This window comes from Lasioglossum baleicum, unplaced genomic scaffold (assembly GCF_051020765.1).
Source record: "Lasioglossum baleicum unplaced genomic scaffold, iyLasBale1 scaffold0026, whole genome shotgun sequence".
NCBI lineage: Eukaryota > Metazoa > Arthropoda > Insecta > Hymenoptera > Halictidae > Lasioglossum > Lasioglossum baleicum.
In genome coordinates, this window is record NW_027469086.1 from 1,865,778 (window position 1) to 1,874,820 (window position 9,043).

Genomic DNA, 9,043 nt, shown 5'->3' on the forward strand with positions numbered 1-9,043 from the left:
CTGCGCATGCGCATCCCAAAAAACCTGCGCATGCGCATCCCACAAAACCTGCGCATGCGCATCCCACAAAACCTGCGCATGCGCATCCCACAAAACCTGCGCATGCGCATCCCACAAAACCTCGCACTTGTTTTTACTCGACTACCCTGCGGGATGCATCCTCTCGCACGTGTTTTTGCTCGACTAGCCATGCGCATCCCAAAAAACCTGCGCATGCGCATCCCACAAAACCTGCGCATGCGCATCCCACAAAACCTCGCACGTGTTTTTACTCGACTTGCCTGCGGGATGCATCCTCTCGCACGTGTTTTTGCTCGACTAGCCTGCGGGATGCATCCTCTCGCACGTGTTTTTACTCGACTACCCTGCGGGATGCATCCTCTCGCACGTGTTTTTGCTCGACTAGCCATGCGCATCCCAAAAAACCTGCGCCCGCGCATCCCACAAAACCTGCGCATGCGGATCCCACAAAACCTCGCACGTGTTTTTACTCGTCTAGCCTGCAGGATGCATCCTCTCGCACGTGTTTTTACTCGACTACCCTGCGGGATGCATCCTCTCGCACGTGTTTTTACTCGACTACCCTGCGGGATGCATCCTCTCGCACGTGTTTTTACTCGACTAGCCTGCGGGATGCATCCTCTCGCACGTGTTTTTGCTCGACTAGCCATGCGCATCCCAAAAAACCTGCGCATGCGCATCCCAAAAAACCTGCGCATGCGCATCCCAAAAAACCTGCGCATGCGCATCCCACAAAACCTGCGCATGCGCATCCCACAAAACCTGCGCATGCGCATCCCACAAAACCTCGCACGTGTTTTTACTCGACTAGCCTGCGGGATGCATCCTCTCGCACGTGTTTTTGCTCGACTAGCCATGCGCATCCCAAAAAACCTGCGCATGCGCATCCCAAAAAACCTGCGCATGCGCATCCCACAAAACCTGCGCATGCGCATCCCACAAAACCTGCGCATGCGCATCCCACAAAACCTGCGCATGCGCATCCCACAAAACCTCGCACTTGTTTTTACTCGACTACCCTGCGGGATGCATCCTCTCGCACGTGTTTTTGCTCGACTAGCCATGCGCATCCCAAAAAACCTGCGCATGCGCATCCCACAAAACCTGCGCATGCGCATCCCACAAAACCTCGCACGTGTTTTTACTCGACTTGCCTGCGGGATGCATCCTCTCGCACGTGTTTTTGCTCGACTAGCCTGCGGGATGCATCCTCTCGCACGTGTTTTTACTCGACTACCCTGCGGGATGCATCCTCTCGCACGTGTTTTTGCTCGACTAGCCATGCGCATCCCAAAAAACCTGCGCACGCGCATCCCACAAAACCTGCGCATGCGGATCCCACAACACCTCGCACGTGTTTTTACTCGTCTAGCCTGCAGGATGCATCCTCTCGCACGTGTTTTTACTCGACTAGCCTGCCACGTGTTTTTGCTCGACTAGCCATGCGCATCCCAAAAAACCTGCGCATGCGCATCCCAAAAAACCTGCGCATGCGCATCCCACAAAACCTGCGCATGCGCATCCCACAAAACCTGCGCATGCGCATCCCACAAAACCTGCGCATGCGCATCCCACAAAACCTGCGCATGCGCATCCCACAAAACCTGCGCATGCGCATCCCACAAAACCTCGCACGTGGTTTTACTCGACTAGCCTGTGGGATGCATCCTCTCGCACGTGTTTTTACCCGACTAGCCTGCGGGATGCATCCTCTCGCACGTGTTTTTACTCGACTAGCCTGCGGGATGCATCCTCTCGCACGTGTTTTTACTCGACTAGCCTGCAGGATGCATCCTCTCGCACGTGTTTTTACTCGACTAGCCTGCGGGATGCATCCTCTCGCACGTGTTTTTGCTCGACCAGCCTGCGGGATGCATCCTCTCGCACGTGTTTTTGCTCGACTAGCCTGCGGGATGCATCCTCTCGCACGTGTTTTTACTCGACTAGCCTTCGGGATTCATCCTCTCGCACGTGTTTTTACTCGACTAGCCTGCGGGATGCATCCTCTCGCACGTGTTTTTGCTCGACTAGCCATGCGCATCCCAAAAAACCTGCGCATGCGCATCCCAAAAAACCTGCGCATGCGCATCCCACAAAACCTGCGCATGCGCATCCCACAAAACCTCGCACGTGTTTTTACTCGACTAGCCTGCGGGATGCATCCTCTCGCACGTGTTTTTGCTCGACTAGCCATGCGCATCCCAAAAAACCTGCGCATGCGCATCCCAAAAAACCTGCGCATGCGCATCCCACAAAACCTGCGCATGCGCATCCCACAAAACCTCGCACGTGTTTTTACTCGACTAGCCTGCGGGATGCATCCTCTCGCACGTGTTTTTACTCGACTTGCCTGCGGGATGCATCCTCTCGCACGTGTTTTTGCTCGACTAGCCTGCGGGATGCATCCTCTCGCACGTGTTTTTACTCGACTACCCTGCGGGATGCATCCTCTCGCACGTGTTTTTACTCGACTAGCCTGCGGGATGCATCCTCTCGCACGTGTTTTTGCTCGACTAGCCATGCGCATCCCAAAAAACCTGCGCATGCGCATCCCAAAAAACCTGCGCATGCGCATCCCACAAAACCTGCGCATGCGCATCCCACAAAACCTCGCACTTGTTTTTACTCGACTACCCTGCGGGATGCATCCTCTCGCACGTGTTTTTGCTCGACTAGCCATGCGCATCCCAAAAAACCTGCGCATGCGCATCCCACAAAACCTCGCACGTGTTTTTACTCGACTAGCCTGCGGGATGCATCCTCTCGCACGTGTTTTTACTCGACTTGCCTGCGGGATGCATCCTCTCGCACGTGTTTTTAGTCGACTAGCCTGCGGGATGCATCCTCTCGCACGTGTTTTTACCCGACTAGCCTGCGGGATGCATCCTCTCGCACGTGTTTTTGCTCGACTAGCCATGCGCATCCCAAAAAACCTGCGCATGCGCATCCCACAAAACCTGCGCATGCGCATCCCACAAAACCTCGCACGTGTTTTTACTCGACTAGCCTGCGGGATGCATCCTCTCGCACGTGTTTTTGCTCGACTAGCCATGCGCATCCCAAAAAACCTGCGCATGCGCATCCCAAAAAACCTGCGCATGCGCATCCCACAAAACCTGCGCATGCGCATCCCACAAAACCTCGCACTTGTTTTTACTCGACTACCCTGCGGGATGCATCCTCTCGCACGTGTTTTTGCTCGACTAGCCATGCGCATCCCAAAAAACCTGCGCATGCGCATCCCACAAAACCTCGCACGTGTTTTTACTCGACTAGCCTGCGGGATGCATCCTCTCGCACGTGTTTTTACTCGACTTGCCTGCGGGATGCATCCTCTCGCACGTGTTTTTACTCGACTAGCCTGCGGGATGCATCCTCTCGCACGTGTTTTTGCTCGACCAGCCTGCGGGATGCATCCTCTCGCACGTGTTTTTGCTCGACTAGCCTGCGGGATGCATCCTCTCGCACGTGTTTTTACTCGACTAGCCTTCGGGATTCATCCTCTCGCACGTGTTTTTACTCGACTAGCCTGCGGGATGCATCCTCTCGCACGTGTTTTTGCTCGACTAGCCATGCGCATCCCAAAAAACCTGCGCATGCGCATCCCAAAAAACCTGCGCATGCGCATCCCACAAAACCTGCGCATGCGCATCCCACAAAACCTCGCACGTGTTTTTACTCGACTAGCCTGCGGGATGCATCCTCTCGCACGTGTTTTTACTCGACTTGCCTGCGGGATGCATCCTCTCGCACGTGTTTTTGCTCGACTAGCCTGCGGGATGCATCCTCTCGCACGTGTTTTTACTCGACTACCCTGCGGGATGCATCCTCTCGCACGTGTTTTTACTCGACTAGCCTGCGGGATGCATCCTCTCGCACGTGTTTTTGCTCGACTAGCCATGCGCATCCCAAAAAACCTGCGCATGCGCATCCCAAAAAACCTGCGCATGCGCATCCCACAAAACCTGCGCATGCGCATCCCACAAAACCTGCGCATGCGCATCCCACAAAACCTCGCACGTGTTTTTACTCGACTAGCATGCGGGATGCATCCTCTCGCACGTGTTTTTGCTCGACTAGCCATGCGCATCCCAAAAAACCTGCGCATGCGCATCCCAAAAAACCTGCGCATGCGCATCCCACAAAACCTGCGCATGCGCATCCCACAAAACCTGCGCATGCGCATCCCACAAAACCTCGCACTTGTTTTTACTCGACTACCCTGCGGGATGCATCCTCTCGCACGTGTTTTTGCTCGACTAGCCATGCGCATCCCAAAAAACCTGCGCATGCGCATCCCACAAAACCTGCGCATGCGCATCCCACAAAACCTCGCACGTGTTTTTACTCGACTAGCCTGCGGGATGCATCCTCTCGCACGTGTTTTTACTCGACTTGCCTGCGGGATGCATCCTCTCGCATGTGTTTTTGCTCGACTAGCCTGCGGGATGCATCCTCTCGCACGTGTTTTTACTCGACTACCCTGCGGGATGCATCCTCTCGCACGTGTTTTTGCTCGACTAGCCATGCGCATCCCAAAAAACCTGCGCACGCGCATCCCACAAAACCTGCGCATGCGCATCCCACAAAACCTCGCACGTGTTTTTACTCGTCTAGCCTGCAGGATGCATCCTCTCGCACGTGTTTTTACTCGACTAGCCTGCGGGATGCATCCTCTCGCACGTGTTTTTACTCGACTAGCCTGCAGGATGCATCCTCTCGCACGTGTTTTTACTCGACTAGCCTGCGGGATGCATCCTCTCGCACGTGTTTTTACTCGACTAGCCTGCAGTATGCATCCTCTCGCACGTGTTTTTACTCGACTAGCCTGCGGGATGCATCCTCTCGCACGTGTTTTTGCTCGACCAGCCTGCGGGATGCATCCTCTCGCACGTGTTTTTCTCGACTACCCTGCGGGATGCATCCTCTCGCACGTGTTTTTGCTCGACTAGCCATGCGCATCCCAAAAAACCTGCGCACGCGCATCCCACAAAACCTGCGCATGCGCATCCCACAAAACCTCGCACGTGTTTTTACTCGTCTAGCCTGCAGGATGCATCCTCTCGCACGTGTTTTTACTCGACTAGCCTGCGGGATGCATCCTCTCGCACGTGTTTTTGCTCGACTAGCCATGCGCATCCCAAAAAACCTGCGCATGCGCATCCCACAAAACCTCGCACGTGTTTTTACTCGACTAGCCTGCGGGATGCATCCTCTCGCACGTGTTTTTACTCGACTTGCCTGCGGGATGCATCCTCTCGCACGTGTTTTTACTCGACTAGCCTGCGGGATGCATCCTCTCGCACGTGTTTTTGCTCGACCAGCCTGCGGGATGCATCCTCTCGCACGTGTTTTTGCTCGACTAGCCTGCGGGATGCATCCTCTCGCACGTGTTTTTACTCGACTAGCCTTCGGGATTCATCCTCTCGCACGTGTTTTTACTCGACTAGCCTGCGGGATGCATCCTCTCGCACGTGTTTTTGCTCGACTAGCCATGCGCATCCCAAAAAACCTGCGCATGCGCATCCCAAAAAACCTGCGCATGCGCATCCCACAAAACCTGCGCATGCGCATCCCACAAAACCTCGCACGTGTTTTTACTCGACTAGCCTGCGGGATGCATCCTCTCGCACGTGTTTTTACTCGACTTGCCTGCGGGATGCATCCTCTCGCACGTGTTTTTGCTCGACTAGCCTGCGGGATGCATCCTCTCGCACGTGTTTTTACTCGACTACCCTGCGGGATGCATCCTCTCGCACGTGTTTTTACTCGACTAGCCTGCGGGATGCATCCTCTCGCACGTGTTTTTGCTCGACTAGCCATGCGCATCCCAAAAAACCTGCGCATGCGCATCCCAAAAAACCTGCGCATGCGCATCCCACAAAACCTGCGCATGCGCATCCCACAAAACCTGCGCATGCGCATCCCACAAAACCTCGCACGTGTTTTTACTCGACTAGCATGCGGGATGCATCCTCTCGCACGTGTTTTTGCTCGACTAGCCATGCGCATCCCAAAAAACCTGCGCATGCGCATCCCAAAAAACCTGCGCATGCGCATCCCACAAAACCTGCGCATGCGCATCCCACAAAACCTGCGCATGCGCATCCCACAAAACCTCGCACTTGTTTTTACTCGACTACCCTGCGGGATGCATCCTCTCGCACGTGTTTTTGCTCGACTAGCCATGCGCATCCCAAAAAACCTGCGCATGCGCATCCCACAAAACCTGCGCATGCGCATCCCACAAAACCTCGCACGTGTTTTTACTCGACTAGCCTGCGGGATGCATCCTCTCGCACGTGTTTTTACTCGACTTGCCTGCGGGATGCATCCTCTCGCATGTGTTTTTGCTCGACTAGCCTGCGGGATGCATCCTCTCGCACGTGTTTTTACTCGACTACCCTGCGGGATGCATCCTCTCGCACGTGTTTTTGCTCGACTAGCCATGCGCATCCCAAAAAACCTGCGCACGCGCATCCCACAAAACCTGCGCATGCGCATCCCACAAAACCTCGCACGTGTTTTTACTCGTCTAGCCTGCAGGATGCATCCTCTCGCACGTGTTTTTACTCGACTAGCCTGCGGGATGCATCCTCTCGCACGTGTTTTTACTCGACTAGCCTGCAGGATGCATCCTCTCGCACGTGTTTTTACTCGACTAGCCTGCGGGATGCATCCTCTCGCACGTGTTTTTACTCGACTAGCCTGCAGTATGCATCCTCTCGCACGTGTTTTTACTCGACTAGCCTGCGGGATGCATCCTCTCGCACGTGTTTTTGCTCGACCAGCCTGCGGGATGCATCCTCTCGCACGTGTTTTTCTCGACTACCCTGCGGGATGCATCCTCTCGCACGTGTTTTTGCTCGACTAGCCATGCGCATCCCAAAAACCTGCGCATGCGCATCCCACAAAACCTCGGCTTGCTTCTCGTCTATCCTGCAGGTGTTCTTTCTTGTTTTACTCCGGTCTAGCCTGGGATTGCATCCTCTCGGCACGTAGCTGCGGGATGCATCCTCTCGCACGTGTTTTTGCTCGACTAGCCATGCGCATCCCAAAAAACCTGCGCATGCGCATCCCACAAAACCTGCGCATGCGCATCCCACAAAACCTGCGCATGCGCATCCCACAAAACCTCGCACGTGTTTTTACTCGACTAGCCTGCGGGATGCATCCTCTCGCACGTGTTTTTACTCGACTAGCCTGCGGGATGCATCCTCTCGCACGTGTTTTTACTCGACTAGCCTGCAGGATGCATCCTCTCGCACGTGTTTTTACTCGACTAGCCTGCGGGATGCATCCTCTCGCACGTGTTTTTGCTCGACCAGCCTGCGGGATGCATCCTCTCGCACGTGTTTTTGCTCGACTAGCCTGCGGGATGCATCCTCTCGCACGTGTTTTTACTCGACTAGCCTTCGGGATTCATCCTCTCGCACGTGTTTTTACTCGACTAGCCTGCGGGATGCATCCTCTCGCACGTGTTTTTGCTCGACTAGCCATGCGCATCCCAAAAAACCTGCGCATGCGCATCCCAAAAAACCTGCGCATGCGCATCCCACAAAACCTGCGCATGCGCATCCCACAAAACCTGCGCATGCGCATCCCACAAAACCTCGCACGTGTTTTTACTCGACTAGCCTGCCGGGATGCATGCTCTCGCACGTGTTTTTACTCGACTTGCCTGCGGGATGCATCCTCTCGCACGTGTTTTTGCTCGACTAGCCTGCGGGATGCATCCTCTCGCACGTGTTTTTACTCGACTACCCTGCGGGATGCATCCTCTCGCTCGTGTTTTTACTCGACTAGCCTGCGGGATGCATCCTCTCGCACGTGTTTTTGCTCGACTAGCCATGCGCATCCCAAAAAACCTGCGCATGCGCATCCCAAAAAACCTGCGCATGCGCATCCCACAAAACCTCGCACGTGTTTTTACTCGACTAGCCTGCGGGATGCATCCTCTCGCACGTGTTTTTGCTCGACTAGCCATGCGCATCCCAAAAAACCTGCGCATGCGCATCCCAAAAAACCTGCGCATGCGCATCCCACAAAACCTGCGCATGCGCATCCCACAAAACCTGCGCATGCGCATCCCACAAAACCTCGCACTTGTTTTTACTCGACTACCCTGCGGGATGCATCCTCTCGCACGTGTTTTTGCTCGACTAGCCATGCGCATCCCAAAAAACCTGCGCATGCGCATCCCAAAAAACCTCGCACGTGTTTTTACTCGACTAGCCTGCGGGATGCATCCTCTCGCACGTGTTTTTACTCGACTTGCCTGCGGGATGCATCCTCTCGCACGTGTTTTTGCTCGACTAGCCTGCGGGATGCATCCTCTCGCACGTGTTTTTACTCGACTACCCTGCGGGATGCACCCTCTCGCACGTGTTTTTGCTCGACTAGCCTGCGGGATGCATCCTCTCGCACGTGTTTGTGCTCGACTAGCCTGCGGGATGCATCCTCTCGCACGTGTTTTTACTCGACTTGCCTGCGGGATGCATCCTCTCGCACGTGTTTTTGCTCGACTAGCCTGCGGGATGCATCCTCTCGCACGTGTTTTTACTCGACTACCCTGCGGGATGCATCCTCTCGCACGTGTTTTTGCTCGACTAGCCATGCGCATCCCAAAAAACCTGCGCACGCGCATCCCACAAAACCTGCGCATGCGCATCCCACAAAACCTCGCACGTGTTTTTACTCGTCTAGCCTGCAGGATGCATCCTCTCGCACGTGTTTTTACTCGACTAGCCTGCGGGATGCATCCTCTCGCACGTGTTTTTACTCGACTAGCCTGCAGGATGCATCCTCTCGCACGTGTTTTTACTCGACTAGCCTGCGGGATGCATCCTCTCGCACGTGTTTTTGCTCGACCAGCTTGCGGGATGCATCCTCTCGCACGTGTTTTTCTCGACTACCCTGCGGGATGCATCCTCTCGCACGTGTTTTTGCTCGACTAGCCACGCGCATCCCAAAAAACCTGCGCACGCGCATCCCACAAAACCTGCGCATGCGCATCCCACAA